The sequence below is a fragment of the Hibiscus syriacus genome, unplaced genomic scaffold (genome assembly GCF_006381635.1).
Source record: "Hibiscus syriacus cultivar Baekdansim isolate YM2019G1 unplaced genomic scaffold, ASM638163v2 tig00000405_pilon, whole genome shotgun sequence".
Lineage (NCBI taxonomy): Eukaryota > Viridiplantae > Streptophyta > Magnoliopsida > Malvales > Malvaceae > Hibiscus > Hibiscus syriacus.
The window spans coordinates 237,478-256,487 of NW_024061786.1; the positions used below are offsets into that span (position 1 = coordinate 237,478).

Sequence of the window (19,010 nt, forward strand, 5' to 3'; positions counted from 1 at the left end):
ACATCAGTTTTGTTTAATTGATGACGTTAAAGAGACTCGACTCTCACTTATATTACTGTTATTCCCGTTGTTATTTGGGATCATCATTGCTAGCCAAGATGAACTGAGTTTTCATCTATTTTGGTTTTATCATTTGTATTTCATCCCCAGCTGCAAAAATTCCACGGATAGCTTTCTGTACATTGATCCTACAGTTGATGTGTTTCTACTTCCTACAAAGGTCATTATAGAAGAAAATGTGATCAGTATTACATTTGTCTTTGCCCGAGATGATATCAAGATCAGTTAATGTCTCCTATTCAATTCGACACCAGCATATCTTCTGAATTTGACCAACTTTTGGTCGTACCAACATTACACTTGAATCCCCACTGAGTTTTGTTCTCAAGTGGTCTTGTGACGTTATTCAAAAGCTTTGAACATTAGGCAAAGAGCTTACATGATTGAGAAATCTTGGCAGAAGCCACAGTAAAAGATGAATGTGTTGTCAAATGTTTTACGAACATCTGAGCAGAAACCACAAGAAAAGATGAATGTATTATCAAATGTTTTACGAACCAGTGATTATGGTGCTGAACCAATGTTGGAATCATACGTTTCCATTTATTGATCCAAGATGAAATATGTCTTCTTCAACCCCAAGATTAGAAGTCAGATATAATGAAGATTTCTTTCCAAGGAAAGTTGAAATTTTAAACAAGAAACTAATGGGGTCAACTAAGGTTGAACTACAGGTTGTTGTTAAGCATCTCAACATGATATTGGTCCAAGTTGCCTTATTCGAGATCTGATTATATGTGGAGACATGAAAGGAATTGGAATAAATCTTCTTTGTGATGTTTCAAGAGTCAAATCAGAACAGACTATACTCCCCTAATTAATCCCCGCTGAGTCAGGCATATCTACATCTGCACTTTTTAAAGATAATAGATTCTCACTTCAGAGATGACAAATTTTCTTTTTAAAGATGATAGATTCTCTTTTCAAAAATGAAAGCTTTATGGAATTTCTACACAAGTCCAAGCAAAGAAAATTGGTTTTATCCAAGACAAAATGGGACATCAAGGTCATAGTTCTGACTACAGCAAGGGTTCCACAAATGAAACATTTCTTCTGAGACCTTCATGAAGCAAAGAAGACAGTAAAGATACAAGTTGATCAGATGATTCTGCAGAAATGCAAGCTTGATAGCATAAGTTGCTACATTGATATCCAGAGATAACCCTGGCAATAAATGATGAACTAGAGGAAGACCAAGTTCACCACTTTGAAGTCAAATGAAGATTGCATCAACATTCATGCATTCATAAGAATATCATTTATACAATAGACAATGCATTACATTGATACATCTGAGTGCATTCAAACATGAAGTTTTACAGATCTTCGGAAGAACGAAGAAGAAAAAAAATACCTTACAAGAAGAAGGTATTCAAAACCAAAAATACAGGAATCACGCAAACATCTGAAGAAGAGATGGACGCAATCCACAAGAATGAGTATTATCTTGAGATTGGGGCATGTTACCCAATCAACATGTTATTTTGAAAAATAATGAGAAAACGATTTTCATAGTTTCTCATTTTATCTTTTCTAAAATGAAATTGTTGAAAAGTAAGAAAACGATTTTCTTAGTTTTTTACTTAGTAAACTATTTCTCACATCTGTAAGTCCTTCAGTGCATGATGTTTCCAAAAAAAGCCTTCGGGAGCTTTTTGATGTTTTCAAAGCCTTCGGGTCATCTGTAAGTCCTTCAGTGCATGATGTTTCCAAAAAGCCTTCGGTAGCTTTTTGATGTTTTCAAAGCCTTCGGGTCATCTGTAAGCCCTTCAGTGCATGATGTTTCCAAAAAGCCTTCGGGAGCTTTTTGATGTTTTCAAAGCCTTCGGGTCATCTGTAAGCCCTTCAGTGCATGATGTTTCCAAAAAGCCTTCGGTAGCTTTTGATGTTTTCAAAGCCTTCGGGTCATCTGTAAGCCCTTCAGTGCATGATGTTTCCAAAAAGCCTTCGGGAGCTTTTTGATGTTTTCAAAGCCTTCGGGTCATCTGTAAGCCCTTCAGTGCATGATGTTTCCAAAAAGCCTTCGGTAGCTTTTTGATGTTTTCAAAGCCTTCGGGTCATCTGTAAGCCCTTCAGTGCATGATGTTTCCAAAAAGCCTTCGGGAGCTTTTTGATGTTTTCAAATCCTTCGGGTCATCTGTAAGTCCTGCAGTGCATGATGTTTTTAAGACCTCTGGAATGATGTTTTCAACATTTCAGTCTTACTTAAAAGAAGTCAAATGAAAAATTATTGTTTTTTCGTCTTTGCTCTATTCTTGTTAACACAAGAATGAGCAAAGAGGGGCAGCTGTGAACACTAATTTTTCATTTTACTTAAATTATTATTATTAAAATTAAAATTATTATTATTATAAATATTATTATTATATTATTATATATTATTATTAAATAATTATTACAAACCCAAATAATCAGGCCCATTTTACAAGCCCAAACCCTAAACCCAATTAGGGTTTTCATTCATCTCTAGCCGCCTCATCATCACAGCCGTTGGATCTGAGAGATCCAATGGTCCACAGGAGGTCCAACAATGCAGCTAGGGTTTCTAAACCCTAGTTTCTACATAGCCACGTCCCAGCCGCCGCTCCAAAGTTCCAGTGAGTTCCAGCCGCCTTGCCGACGCTTCAGTGCCACGATGACCTCGCCAGAAGTCTCCAGAAGGCCAGCTGCTCCCCACATGTCACGGCTATGGGGTGAGTCACCACATAGCTATGGTGACTCACCAGAAGTCTCCACTGGAACCGGTCCGACGAGAGCCTCAGTGGTGGCTATAAAAGCCACCACACCTGCAAGAAAGAAGGGGGACGGCAGAGAACGACAAAAAAAAACAGAAAAAAAAACAAAGCAAGAGCTACCACGATCCCAATCAACGACAAACCAGAAAAAAAAAGAAGAAGAAGAGAACAGAGGAACTTACTCTGTCATCGGAGAACCCCAAACATCGCCGGAGAACAGAAAATATCGAAGGTATTTTCGTAGATTTACTCCGATTAGGAGTCTTTTAGGGAAAACAAAGACCGAAATCGGTCTTAGGACGTTTAGATCTACGCTTTGGGGGTGTTTTTGGTGAATTCCGACCACCGTTACGGTGGCCGGCGGCGGTGGCCGGCGGCGGAGTACGGTGGCCTATGACTGCCGGTTTCCCTCCGGCGAGGGAAACTAGAGAGAAACCAGAGAGAACTCTGGTTCTCTCGTTTTGAGAGAGAAAGAAATGAGGCAAATGAGAAGCTTGGCCCTTCGGGCCAGGCATTTAGGGTTTATAAACCCTCATCTATGCGACGTCGTTTAAGGGGGAGGAGTATCTGTGTAATTTAAGAAAGGGTAAACCCTTTCCGCAACCCTTATAGTTTTGTAACTTTGCAATTTAGTCACTGAAATTGACTTTTAATCATTTTAATTTAGTGTTTAAATTTTATTTTATTATATTTTAGCCCTTAACCGTATTTATAAATATTTAGGATAAATAACATATTTAGTCCCTTAATTTTAATAAATAATATTTTTAATCCTGAGTTTATATTTTTAATTTATTTTAATCTAATATCCTCATTTTAGATAATTTTATTTTAGTCATTAAATAAATAAAATAAAGAAATGGCATGTTTAATCCCTAATATTTCTATTAATTATGAATTAGATTTTTAATTTCATTTTCACTATAATTTAGTCATTTATTTTATATGTTTTCATTTATTTATTGTTTTTAAAATATATTGTTTTAGTGGTATTTTTATTTTATTTGTTTATATTTTTAAATATTTTTATATATTCATAAATATATATATAATAAATAGTAATTAAATTTTTAAATATTTATTTTAAATGAATTATTTTAATATTTAGCTTTCAATATCAAAGAAAATGACAGTCTTAATACAACTGGATGTCCTGTTCTGGTATTTTAAAATTAAACAATATTATTTAAATTAATATTTATCAATATCAAAGAAAAGAGCTGTCTTAAGGCACCTAGAAGTTCTTTTCTGATATTTTTAAATAAATAAATATTTTTTTATATAATTTTGAAATAATATGATTATAAATTAAACATATTTTTGAATTTTTAAATTTTAATAATAGAGACAATTTATAATTAAAAAGTACCAATTTTGGGCGTTGTAGGGGTGCTAATCCTTCCCTAAACGTAACCGACCACGAATCCCTTTTTATTATTAAAAAGAACGAATTTTTGGTTATAAAACGCAGATCAGTTCATCTTTTAAATAATGTTTTCTTAAAAACTTTTTTTTAAAAGATAATTTTTAGGTATTCGACCTACCTGACCCAAAAGGCCGATGGCGACTCCCAAATTATTTTCAAAACCATTTATTCACATCAACTTCCCCACAAAATTTAATATTTCGTGCCCGACGAAAACCTGTTACGACAACCTCATCTGTAAAACCCTAATTATTATTCAATTTATACTTCCCCTCTCTTTGCCATCCCCAAAAGTCCCATTTTTTTCCTTGTGTTATTGTTTTTCCTCCGATAGTTTTTTTTTCGAGATTAAATTTAGTGTTTTTTTAGGTTTTTTTTTTTAATTGGGAAATAGAGGGTGATTTGGGGTCAAGGCTGGCGGGTTTTCGGCTCAAGTAATGGCGGATCCGCCTGGACTCTGCCCTGATAGAATTGCTAATCGGTTCGAGAACATTTCTTATTCTGCTGCTGCTCCTAGTGTGGGACTGGATTTAATAGGCTTACAAAGAGGTGACCGTTGCGAACTGTGCAAACGAAGGAAATCGGACAAGTAAAAGCATGCTGAGTGTGCTACGGGTGCACCTCCCTTCTGATATACCAATTGTTGGCTGCGAGCTCACGCCTTACGTACTCTTACGCCGACCAGACAGGATCTTTACCACTGATGATGTGCCTGAGTATGCCCCTCTTGATGGTCACTTCTTGAGGTACAAGTGGTAAGTGTTTTTAAATCTGTCCAACGGCATAAATTTTTAACTCTTTTGTATATACGTCTTTGGTGGATAGTCTAAATAATTGCACGAGTCAGCCTTTATAAGTTGAAGCCTTTCCCTTTTGCATTTGGATATAGTGTGTTTGTTTTTGATTTGTTGCAATCTGCCTTTTGTTACTCTATGTGCTACATTTATCATGAGAAGTAGTTTCTTGATTTCGGTTTTGCAGTTGAGTTGCCCAGCATTTTCTTTCTGTGTCTTCTTTAGGTCATATGGATTGCAATAAAACACTTTGTAATGGGAAAGGCACCTTAAAGATACAACATGCCATTATGATTAGAGTCTGGATATGCTGTTGAGTTTCACATCATTTTCTTTAGGCATACTTCGATTTAGTTTGTGTTGGTTTTTTAGTTGCAAGAGTCACAGTTATTGCAATGCAACTCTTTGTAATAAACGTGACACTTAAGAGACATTACTAGACTCTATGACCTAGAATATTCCATCCAGTATTTGCAACACATCTGCAGTACTGTGGCCACCTTGGCACCGCTTTGTATTAAAATATTGCAATGGAACTCTTTGTAAGGTGTGTGACACCTCAGAAACACTGTGCCACGATGACTGTACACTATGAGCTAGAATGTTCAGTCCAGTACCCTTGGAGCTAGAATGTTCCATACAGTATTTGCAATAATGTGGCCACCTGTCACCGCTTTGTATATGAAGCTTTAAATGATTTAACGCTGGTACCTCGTCACTTCACTTTGTATATGAAGCTTGTTAATGTTTTAATGCGCATGTTAATTATTGGAAATGTACTGCTTAGACATCTTAACTTAAAATAAGACTTAAATTTGGGTATTATTACACTGTTTAATAGTTGATAGAAAATTATACTTGCTTCCATATCATATCATATCTTTTATTTTTTTTTTTTGATAGAAAGAGGCCTCATTAAAATCCTCCTTCAATCCCTCCTTCATATCATATCTTTTATTAAAATTTCACCTTTGGTTTATTTGAATTGATTGATTAATGATTACTTAATCCGAAAAAACTAATTGCTATGGTTTGTATATATCTTTTCATGGTATGAAAAAAGTCTTTAATCACCATGGTTACTATCTTTTTTAAGACTTACACATGCTTTGGGTCCTCGGAAATGTTTTGGTGGCTTGTAGTTTTATCACCAAGGGGCTTTGGGTTTATTGTAGTTTTTCCACCGTAGACTTTTAAGAATTTATATATGTTTTGGGTTCCTTGTAGTTTTACTAAATTTACTGAACTTAAAATGTTATGATGAGATACACACAATATGCATTATTAATTCTTTTGTTGGATATTATTCAACTTTGTCATGTATCATAAGTTGATATTTTCATTAAGAAATTATTCAACTGTACTGTGTGAGTATAAGTTGATATTTTCATTAGATTTTGTCTCTTTATTTCTTATGGGATAAAGTTGAACTAATTGATTCTTCAGTTCATGAATTAAGACTATATCTTTGCATGGTGAGAAAACAAATGAGGACTTGTACATTTATATAGGGTGCTAACCAATATTAAGCATTGTAATTTTAAATTGCTACTTTTCATGGTAGAAAAAATCTTTAACCACCATGGGTTACTGTGAGCTAAGGTCTTATACATGCTTTGGGTGTTGTTTAGTAAAATTCTTATATTGGATGAGAGATTATTCAACTGATGTGTGTATCTTAAGATGATCTTTTTATTTGATTGTTTTCTTTTGTGGGATTAGAGTTTGTTGATTGTTTCAAAATTTTGGTGTATACTACCTGTCTAATACATGTTGCTTCTCTCTTTGGTCTGTTTTGTAGGTATCGCATACAAAGTGATGGGGATGTTGCTGTCTGTAGTGTACATCCCTCTGAGCAAGCCACTCTGCAATGCGTAAGTTGTTTAAAGGCAAAAATACCTGTTTCTAAAAGTTACCATTGCACTCCAAAGTGCTTCTCAGATGCATGGAAGCATCATCGTGTTCTTCATGACCGTGCAGCTAGTGCTGTAAATGAAAATGGAAATGAAGAGGAAGAGATATTTGGTCGTTTCAATACCACAGGGTCTGGAGTTATTAGTGCTAGTTTAACTGGTTCAGGATCAAGCAATAGCTTGAAAAATGGTTCAACTCCTCTGTATCCTGCTGCAGTTACACAAAAGGAGCGGTGGTGAAACCTGGTTTGAAGTTGGACGCTCTAAAACATATACACCAACTACAGATGATATTGGTCATGTTCTCAAGTTTGAGTGTGTGGTAATTGATGCAGAAACAAAACTACCTGTGGGACGTCCCAATACTATTTTGACATCTCGTGTTATACCAGCTCCTTCCCCAATTCCTCGGCATTTGATCCCAGTAGGCGGAGCTGATATGATGGCCCAACTAGATTCAGATGGCCGGATTTCATCCTCTGGAACTTTTACTGTTCTATCGTACAACATTTTGTCGGACACATATGCTAGCAGTGAGTTGTACAGTTATTGCCCTTCATGGGCTCTTTCTTGGCCATATCGCCGACAGAACCTGTTGAGGGAAATCGTTGGTTATCGTGCAGACATTGTTTGTCTTCAAGAGGTGATACTTCTGTACTGTTTGATGATAGTTCTTTCAGAACTTCCATTTTTGAACTGAAACACAGCTTTGAAGTTTAATGCATGGCAAAAACTGTTTGTTTAATGTTTATGTTACATTTTGGGTGGAAATATCCAACATGGTGCAAGTTCATTGGTCTTAATTTAGATGATGGTCTAAACTGTTGTAATCTTTCCAGGTGCAAAGTGACCATTTTGATGATTTCTTTGCTCCTGAGCTGGATAAACATGGGTATCAAGCTTTATACAAGAGGAAGACAAATGAGGTTGCTTAAGATTTCCCTGGTTCTCATCGCACTAATTTAGTTATATTACTCTTCTGTTTGTAAATTATATCGCTTGTGATGCAGGTTTACAGTGGAAATATCCATACAATTGATGGTTGTGCTACATTTTTCCGTAGAGATAGATTTTCTCATGTTAAAAAATACGAGGTTTGTGTACTTCTAATGTTGTATGTGGATTTTTACATGTTTGTGCTAAATCAAATGGTCTTTTGCAGGTTGAATTTAATAAGGCTGCTCAATCCTTGACTGAGGTTGCAGTTCAAACTACTCAGAAGAAAGCTACTTTAAATCGTTTGGTTAAGGTAATAAATGTTTATCGTTAAGATATATATTTTCTCTTACTATATGTATTCCTCTAATGGTATCTTGTAAATTCTTCTTGTCTGCAGGATAATGTAGCACTAATTGTGGTTTTAGAAGCAAAGTTTATTAATAAGGGAGCTGGCAATCCTGGGAAGCGGCAGCTTCTTTGTGTGGTAAGAATTGTTAATTTATTTTTTGCTATATTTTCCTGGCCTTCTCCATTATTGCTTGTAATTCGCATGATACCATATTTCATGTGGTGATCGTTATCTGAGATTAAAAAGATGTTGGGACTATTTATTCTTATATTTTTTAATCCAACTAATTGCCTAGTTTCCCTGGGTTCCATCCTATATAATCAAAAAAGAATTTAGTTAGCAAGTTTAGCACAAATTGTTGCCGATGTTGTAGGAGTAACATTTTCTGAGTCCAAAGTAGTTTGTCTGGTCTCACATAACTGAAATTGCCTAATTTGTTGCTATCTAGTCCTGTCAATTGGTCTGATTGATAGGTTAGTTCATCACCTCATGTAGATCATTTAGAGACGTGATCAATTCTGTGTGCTGCAGTTAGCGGGCTTTGATTCTAAAAACTGTTGTAATGCACTCAAATTGGCCAACGCGTATCTTCAGAAAAAAATGATTTTTGATCCGTCCTTCAAAGGATATAATTGGCCAGCTGAAAGTTTGCTTTGAATAATAATTTTGTTCTAGCAATTAAAAGTATCAGATTCCTATGAAACTTCCTCTTATTTCATTATGACTAACAAAGTATAAATGGGATTTGATTGATAAGATCTATCCCTTTCATATGTGGTTTGTATTTTGTATTTTTTTAGTCTCCCTATCTTTGCTTCTTTCAACTTTCAATTTCTCTGATACTTGACGGAAATGTTAAATATACTTATTCTTTCTGGAAGTTGGGCTACTATTCTGCACATTCATGAAAGTAAACGGATTTAAATTACTGTTTTTACTTGTTTATCTATATTCTTTGCGACACTTCCATAATATGCAAGTGCATCATGTAACTGTTCCCACAATTCCTGGCTTTTGAATATAGGCAAACACACATGTAAATGTTCAACAAGAGCTAAAAGATGTCAAAATCTGGCAGGTTCTAAAATTTCTTTTATCTGTATAATTATCTATACATGCATGTTTGTATAATTCAAAAAAATTACTTATATTTTGTGTAATGTTAAATTAGGTGCATACTCTCTTAAAGGGGTTGGAGAAAATAGCTGCAAGTGCAGACATTCCAATGTTGGTGTGTGGGGATTTTAATTCAGTTCCTGGGAGGTAAGTCTGTCCTTTGTATCATTTTTAGAGTATTTAGTGCTTCAGATCAATTTTCTTATTGCTTCAGGGCCATCTTTTTTTTCGCATTAGACTTTTGCTTAATTAGCATGCTGTTGAATTTTATGCAGTGCTCCCCATTCACTTCTTGCTATGGGAAAGGTAGATCCACTGCATCCGGATTTAGTGGTTGATCCTCTTGCAATTTTGCGTCCTTACAGCAAGTTGACTCATCAGTTGCCACTGGTAAACTTTCTTCCATTAATGAACCTGCTTTAAGCGGTCCATTGTGTTTTTCTAACAATGTTTTAATGGGGTTTTAAGAAAGCAATGGAAACAGTATTTTGTTGAATGGGGTTAGAGTTTTGTACGAAATTCAGGGGTTTTGTTTGACAAATTAAAGTTTTCAAACAGGTTAGTGCTTACTCTGCCTTCCTAAGAGGAGTTGGTCTTGGTTTGGAACAGCAGAGAAGAAGGATGGACCCGACAACTAATGAACCTTTATTTACAAATTGCACAAGAGATTTTATCGGCACCCTAGATTACATATTTTACACTGGTAGGTTAATTACTTGAAACCATTGGCTTCGTAAATTGCACACATACAGTTTTTTTTTGTTTATGAATGCCTTTTTCTCTAGATGTTTGATGTCATGTTAGTGATTGCAGTTGCTTACGAGTATTTGGCTTGTGCTTTCAGCGGATTCCTTAACGGTGGAGTCATTATTGGAACTCCTGGATGAGGATAGCTTAAGAAAAGACACAGCCCTTCCTTCTCCAGAGTGGTCATCTGATCATATAGCTCTATTAGCTGAATTTCGGTGTGTGCCTAGGCCTAGACGCTGATACTGTAAGGTATGCAGTTACCAACCTCCATTTTTAAGTTTGACAACAATATACTACTGAGCTGTTGTAAGATAAAGGCATTAGTCTCTTTTCAAGCATCATATATGCACGTGAAGAGCCTCTATACATGGCTTTGGAGATCTCCTAAAGGATGTGTTTGCTTACGTTGTTTAGGTCTTGAAGATGACCAAGAAATTGGGTGAGAGAAGCCAATCAATGCCGATAAGTTATATATTGTAAGAAATGGTAGATGATGCTCCTTGTGTTTCAAGGTATCTCTACCAGGGATCCCCTTTCTGTGATCGTATTTAAACTACACCTTTGTTTCATAGAAAAATCATTATGGCCTTTTTCTTTGTTTTTCCAATAGAAATGTCCACTCGGTATCCTCTCTACTTCAAATTTCTCTGCAAAAGAGAAAAAGTGGTTCTGTTCATGTCATGTTTCATTTTGGTCTCCAAGTAATAACATTCTTTTATTTTGGTTTCTTTTTGTCTCCTTTTTCTTTACATTATTTGTGAGAAAATTGAGAGCAATGGTCACAAGGTCATTTCAGCTTTTATGGGCATTGGACAAATTTCGGAGATTCCATTACATGTCTCCATGTGAAGATGTTAATCCACATACTGAGCTTATTACATGAGCTTTTTTTTTTGGATTCACGACTCTCAAAAGACCAAGAGCCAACTATTAAATAGATTATTGTATTATCATATGAACTTTTATATTTAACTTTAAACTAAATAAAAGAGCCAACTAGATAGAGTGGCAGGATCATCCATTTTGCTTCTAAAGTTGATGTGAAATACTCGAGTACTTAGGGTGTGTTTGGTTGGGGGAATGTGAGATTTTCATGGGAATGTAATCTACATTCCCCGTTTGGTTGGCCGGGAATGTCATTCCTGGTAATCTTACATTACCAATAGTAGATTTTTTTGGGTATATTATCAGGAATGTCATTACCTCCCTTTCTTTAGGTATTGTTGGATTACCGACGTTTTGGATTAAAATGTCCTTAAAAAATTTTCTTTCAAAATATCATTATTCTGTCATTAAATAATAAAAATTTTACGAATGTTAAATTACAAATTTATCCTTAAACTATTTTAGATTTACAAAAAAAAAATTAATAATTCAAATTTTATATGAAGTTCAGGGGTAAAATAAAATTGTACCTTCTCATTAAACATTTTTATATTTTCAATTTTATAAAAACAATTATATAAATTTTATGAATTTAAATTTTTTAAAGAAAATATATAAATATTTTTTAACTTGTTAAAAAAACAAATATATAATAAGGATAATTTGGTCAAATATACATTCGAATAATCTTTCATTCTTTTAACCAAATACGGTAATCTTACATTCCTGCTAAACCAACCAAACACAAAATACAACATTCTTAGTAATCATATTCCCTAATCTTTTATTCCGTGAACCAAACGTACCCTTAGTATAGTATCAAAAGAATGCAGCAAATGTGAGCCAGCATGAATTTTTACGATTCTAAGATTTTCCGTTTTTTTAAATCTTTCCGCGTTCCATCCGTATTTTAGATTGAATTAAAAAAACATTACAATTATTAAAACAGTCATATATCATGTAAGTTGCATAACTTTTTAGAGTAAATATATAATATTTTAAGTTAAAATTCATTGTAGTTTCATTATATAATATTTTAAATTAAAATTCATTGCAATTTCATTATATTTAATATTTTAAATCCATCGTAGTTTTATTATATATAATATTTTAAGTTAAAATCCATCATAATAATGTAACGATCTCAATAGTCTTAGGAGTAATAAAAATTATAATTAACTGTATGATATTTTAGGTTGAACATAGTAAAATATAAAGTTAAAATCTATAGCAAATTAACTTTAGGTTAGGTCACCACATAGCAGAACTACCCGAATACGAGTGGGGAGAAAAAGAGAAGGATTGTATATTTTACTTTCACGTTAATTGTCATATCGCCAAAATAGCATGCGAAAGTGCTCCCAAGATTTCATATATCAGTAATCAGCAGACAGGCTAAACGGCTAGTTTCCTAGTGGATGGACCCAGATGCAAATGTAAACTGTGAAAACAGTGAGAATAATCCTTGAAACCTGACAGACTATACATATATAATCGAGTGAAATACGGAAAAATATAATTCAGTATAAAGGGGGGTCTAATCCCATGCACTTGCCGGGACATATCCTCCACCATAATTCCCAGGAACTCCATATGCACTGCCACCATTCCCTCCAACTAAGCCGTAGTGATCCAGATTCCTACCATATAAACCCTCTCTTCTGAAATCACGCCCACCAAAACGCCCTCCTCTATATCGTCGGTTTTTGCTACCACTATAATAAGCTCGAGATACATATCGGGTGAGCCATACAGGAACCTCTTGACTTGCTTCTTGCATTAGCTCAGCTAGTGGCCTAGCCAGTGACGAATTGCCTTCATTAAAGAAAACTGTTGCCAATCTTGTTTTACCAGCCCGACCTGTCCTTCCAATTCGATGGACATAATCATCGATGTCATTGGGATGGTCAAAGTTGACCACGTGAGCTACATAAGGTATATCGAGACCACGGGCAGCCACGTCGGTCGCAACTAAAATTGGGATCTTTCCGCTCTTGAAAGATCTCAATGCTAGTTCCCTTTGCTGCATTACATGATTTATTTAAAGACACATTCTTTCTAAAATAGGCTAAATGCAGATCTCAGACAAGATTTCAACTAAAAAACTTGTCTGTTATGACCCTATGAGATTAGAGAAGGAAATTAGACGAAGAATTATGAGAATAGATATTAAGGAGAGAAAAGAAGAAATTCAAAGAAGTTTAGAATTCATTCAATCAAAGCATGTCTTCTCCTCCTCTAGTACATTGTTTTATATAATTACAATGTACCCATAGTTACCCTACAACTGCCAGTCCTTGTTGTACTGAGTATAACAACCTGCACAAATAAGCAAGTTGTTTCCTATCCTTAGTGGGCTGTAGAACATGTTAGGTCCATTCTCAATTCCAAATCCCTAACCCTTTCTCTGATTTCCCCAATGCTCTTGTTCTGAGTCTTATCTCTTCTCCTCTGTGCATGACAATACCCCCTCCATGAAAGGATCCTTGTCCCCAAGGATCTAAACCTGGGATTAGTGCTTTAAGCACAATATAGTTTTTCCCAGTGATGTTTTCTGGCCTTAAGTTCGTCAACTGCAGCAACAATTGAGTGATAGCTTGATTGTGCTTCTTGAGGTTAATTACACCTTCATCCAGAAAACTCAAGTTGCCAAACATCTTCCACCAAAAATTATAGATAGCAGTACCATAGACCCTTGCTGTTAGCCTTAATCCTTTTCGAAGAGCAAGTGAGGTTTGCTGGTAAGACCGAAACTTCAGGTAAATTATGTCCATTGCTTGAGTCTTCTGAAAAAATTTCAGATTCAAAAGTTGTTTTAGTAACTGATTCCTGCTGCTTTGTTTGTTGACTTCCCATATAATTATGTCATTCCCCTTCCCTTGAAATGATCATTGTCCCCAATGATCAAACAATTTTGTCCTTACAATGATGTGCATCCATTTTGTTCAGTCTTTGTGAAAAAATGTGCACACAAAACTCACCTTTCTCGAGCAATGCCCTTGCCAGTGTAAGCATCCACTTGGTAACAATTTGATTTGCTGCCCCGGATTCTAAAGATAAACCACTTGGCTCTTTGAAACCATTATTGTCAGTATCAATTTTCACTGTCCCAATTAAATCTTCATTAATAACTTGTTCGAGAAGATTCCCTAAACTCACTTTTATAAGTTCAAAAACTCGTTCTGCCTCAAGTAATTACTCAGAAAAAGAGGCGATAGCAAGCAAGGTAGTCTCCTTTAGATTCAACCAATAGCAACCACCAACATTTTCTTGTTGAAATCACTAGATCTTTTCCTCACAACACTAATAGCAACCACCACTTTTAGTAAAAATGCACCAGTCACACGGTAGCTATTATTAACATCATCCTCATCCATTACCATTTGGTTGGTATCCGTCGACCACATATGGACCTATAATTCTGTAACTTGCAGAAAAGCAATAGTGTAGTATACCAATTCTGCAATATTATTTGCAAAGATTTTTACTGTAAGTGGTCTATAAAATTTAGATGCAACAACATTCATTTTAATAGCAATTTTGTCTGTGTAACCTATTTTAGCAAAGACAGTTCGTAACAACTCAAGCCCGCCGTTGTTTTCCTGAATATTAGGAGTAGCAAAATCACCCTTATCACAGACATTTGTTGCATTTTGACCATACTTCTTCTCGATAACAGTCTGCAAGTGATGGTAGACTTCCACATTCCTCTTCCTGACCCCCTTAAAAGATAATGCTCTAATAGGGAGAATCATGAAGTCCAACATAGAAGGTTTGTTTCTTGGAGGTGAACCACCCTTGATGACATTGAAAGCAGGGACTAACAGTATCAACTTCTGGTTACCAGCAAATGAATAAGTACGAGACATCAAAATTTCTTGTGCTTTCTTTGATGGGGCTGTCTTTGATGTTACAACTGCCGCTAATCCATCCAAAAACCTTTGTCTGCTGTCAAACATCTCGCATGGACTTCTAACAGAAAGGAAAGCTCTTCGTTGATTTGTCTAGTGTATAAAGGCAGTAAGTTCAAGTGAGAAGGTTGTCCTCGCAATGCCAAAGGCTCGACTGTGAGAGTTTCTTGCATAATCAGATGGTCACTGTTTTGCTGGTCATTTTCTAGATTCATTTGCTCATGTTGACCCTTTCTACTAGTCAAGTGATAAAAGCATGTATCGATGTTTTTCTGAACTCACACCTTTTCCGAGTCAGCCAACAATTCTTTCCCCCTTTTGGCTTCCACATTTGCATCTTCAAAAGCCAAAGTTGAAGCTGATTTTTTTTCCTGGCCATCAAGACCTCTAACAAAAACTACAAAAGTGTTATCCTCAAAGACGACATGCGTGATAGTGGAAGAAAACCTTATTCTAGATTTCCAATATTCCTCAATTGATATTGGTCCACCCTCCATCCCGTCTCATAATAAATGGTAGTTCTCTTTCTCAGTTCATCTAGAATCTGCATTCGATTTTGGAGAAGTCTCTGTTTCAGATTCAGCTCATCCCAAATTTTGGTTCTATCCATGTTGAGGTAAGACTTCAGACTTTGATATTGATTTAACCAGTGGATGCATACCCCTTTAGACTCACATTTGCTAAATTTTTCAGCACCACGACTGAGAAGTTTGTCGCCACTGCTATGGTTTACGCAATGCTGAAGCTCTAACATTTTCTCAAACGTTTTATGCCCTCTGCAATGAAGTATCATAACACTATTGTTGGGGCCACTCTTTGCAGTTTCAGCATAACATTTAAGTGGTGGTTCAGTGCTTTATAGCTTAGTTTTGGGCATAAAGCAAGCTTCTTCAAGTGTATAGACATGGTAAATGTTCTTATCGTAAGCATCATCCATTATAGTAGCCTTTATATAGTTTTCCGTTGCATGTTTCTGCTCAGCTTCTATTTCTGTAGGATCTTGACCATCAAAGAGGCTAGATGATTCAATGATGAATGGCGCAGCTTCTTTTGCTTGCGTTTTGTCGAATACCTGAGACAAATTACCACATCCCTTCAGCTTTTGTTTTTGCTCACTCATTGTACTAGCCAGAATCTGGAAGATCTGCTTCACCGATTTCTGGGTTGTGTCCATTTTCGTCTCCAAATCAGTTATGCAAGCATTCTGTGCTTTCCACCATTTTAGAGGAGTTGATTTAGTCGTTGTATGCTTTATCATCTTGGTGAGACCGTCAAACTGCCTCTGAATCGAAGAAAGATTAATGGAGTCTGTCATGTCTTGGTTTTTTTTTGCTTCCAGCTACCAGGAAATGATGGCTCTGATACTAATTGTTATGACCCTAGGAGATTAGAGAAGGAAATTAGACGAAGAATTAAGAGAATAAAGATTAAGGAGAGAAAAGAAGAGATTCAAAGAAGTTTAGAATTCATTCAATCAAAGCATGCCTTCTCATCCTCTAGTACATGGTTTGATATAATTACAATGTACCCATAGTTACCCTACAATTGATAGTCCTTGTTGTACTGAGTATAACAACCTGCACAAATAAGCAAGTTGTTTCCTATCCTTAGTGGGTTGTAGAACATGTCAGGTCCATTCCCAATTCCAAATCCCTAACTCTTTCTCTGATTTCCCCAATTCTCTTGCTCCGAGTCTTATCTCTTCTCCTGTGTGCATGACATTGTCCTACTGACTAGTGCAACTTCTTAGATCGGGACTTGATCAGACAAACGAAAGTTCCTTAGATACTTAAATTAAGTCAAATGAATGTAATCTTACTTCACTTTAGAATATGTCTTTTTAACAATTACCTGTTGAGTTCTATCACCGTGGATGGTGGTTGTTGGGAATCCATTGATGCACAACCAATGCTCCAAAGAGTCAGCTCATTTCTTAGTCTCCACAAAACTAATGTCAAAGTTTACTGCAAGGTAAGAGACGCACACCGATCAATAACTTTTAATTATCATGGACCTCTAGATTAAATGCGACTAGACAGATAGCAAAATCATCATTCAGTAATTAACTCTAATCCAAAGGATAAATGAACTTCAATAAGCGAGTCCATTCATGATAGTCTTACATTACCTTGCTATGGGCACCATTTTCTCTCTGTGCATGCAGAAGATCCATGAGATGGCTTCTCTTGCCAGACTCTTGAACAAATTCGACCCTTTGTCCAATCAAATCCGTGCTAGAACCAACCCTCCCAATGGCCAAGAATATGTAATTTGAAAGAAAATCATATGCAAGCCTCTGCACAATCACCAATTGACAAAGGAATTATGCGATCCAATTTGGATAATCTTTCTTTTTACTAAACTCACAATCAAGTTAATTCAATAGAGAAACCTATTTAACAGTTATAACAAACCTGTATCTCTCTTGGAAAGGTGGCACTAAACAACATTGTCCGTCTCATGCCCCGATCAGGCATGCCCATTTGTTCCACTATCTTTCTAATTTATGGCTCAAAACCCATATCAAGCATGCGATCTACCTCGTCAAGTGCCAAATACCTTATCATTTGCAATGACACTCTAGCCCTCTCAAGCAAATCGACCAAGCGCCCTGGAGTTGCCACTAGAATATCAACTCCTCTCTCCAACTCTCGCAACTAAGTAATGAAATATTAGTATGTGAAAAAATTTATCAGGTATTCAGAAATAGAGGTCTGTAAGGAGACCAAGCCAGAAATCTCTAGAGATGAAAGCAAACTACAACACGTTTTGGGACAAATCAATAACTCATTGAGTTAAAAATAGACATGAACAAATATATATTGCAGATTAAAGTCAATTAGTTTAGCATGAGACAATAATTAAGAAGTATATATGTCAATAACATAAAGAATGAATGATTAATTTGAAGCACTAGAAACCTGTTGATTAATCGGTGCCCCTCTATAGGCAACTACAACCTTGACACCAGTTTGGTATGAGAACTTTTTATCCTCATGGTGTATCTGAAAATTGAAATATCATAGAAGAAAAGGGACCTTAAACCAATGATCTAAGAATAAGAATCTCACTTGACAAGAAACCTCCCTTATGAGAGACATAATGAGTGCAAGAGGGTAAACGATCCGTGCTACACGCGGTCTCTGCACATGCTGCTCTCGCATAATTCCACTAATAATCGAAAAGCAGAAAGTAATTGTCTTCCCAGACCCTGTTTGAGCACAAGCCATTAAATCCCTTCATCCTAATACTATAGGAATGTCGTGACGTTGAACCGGAGTTAGTTTCACATACTTGCATCTCCTAATGTTTTGATTCAATAGTTCCCCTAAATCTATCTCAGCAAATGTATTTACATGCGGTGACGCATTTTCACCACTAGTTTACACGGGAATATCCTGTTTACTAAATGTTTGGTCTGTAACATAAGCTTTATCACTGTCGCCAAAATGGCTTACTTCTTTTTCTCTCCTATTCCAACCACCAATTCTATTATTCCAACGACCGCCGCCGCCGCCACGTCCAGCTCTAGCATAGCCATACACCTGACTCTGTCGCCCCATCTCGGGATTAGTCCTGCCACCGCGGCCACGACCGCCACCCATGCTTGACTGGGACCATTGGGACCCATCAACAGTTCCGTTAAGACTTGTCCTCTCAGGACAGGGTCCTGAGATGTTAGGTGTGTTGGAAGCAGGACGATTACGAAGGTGGGGCGGAACATAAGTGGCTCGTGTTGGGCGACGTAAGGAATTATTGTCCAAAACTGCAGTTTCAGATGCAAAGTTTGCAACAGAATCTTCTCATGAAGTTCTCAACAACAACAACAAAACCCTATTCCCATATACAATGGGGTAAGGGAGAGGTAGGGTAGTAGGTTACCCCCAACGCTAGGTTGAGAGCAGCTTCCGTGGAAGACCTCCGGATGTCAGAAAATTAAAAATAAAGATAAAATGCAATGCATGTATAAATAAATAAATAGTTGAACAATATTCATATGTAGTCTTCATATGCGCGTCTGTAATGGGAAGTAGTCCCTGCAAATAAATCACTGCGTAAAAATCTCTGCATATAGACAGAAACGTAAGACCCGCCTAAATTTAAAAAGAGTAAACATGAAGAGAATGATACA

General features: G+C 36.1%; 2 pseudogenes; one reads left to right on the top strand and one right to left on the bottom strand.

Annotated features, from left to right (window-relative positions):
* Nucleotides 1–4,558: 4,558 nt before the first annotated feature.
* Nucleotides 4,559–15,473, top strand: LOC120205318 (annotated as a pseudogene).
* On the bottom strand, nucleotides 12,349–18,264 carry LOC120205328 (annotated as a pseudogene).
* Nucleotides 18,265–19,010: the final 746 nt, after the last annotated feature.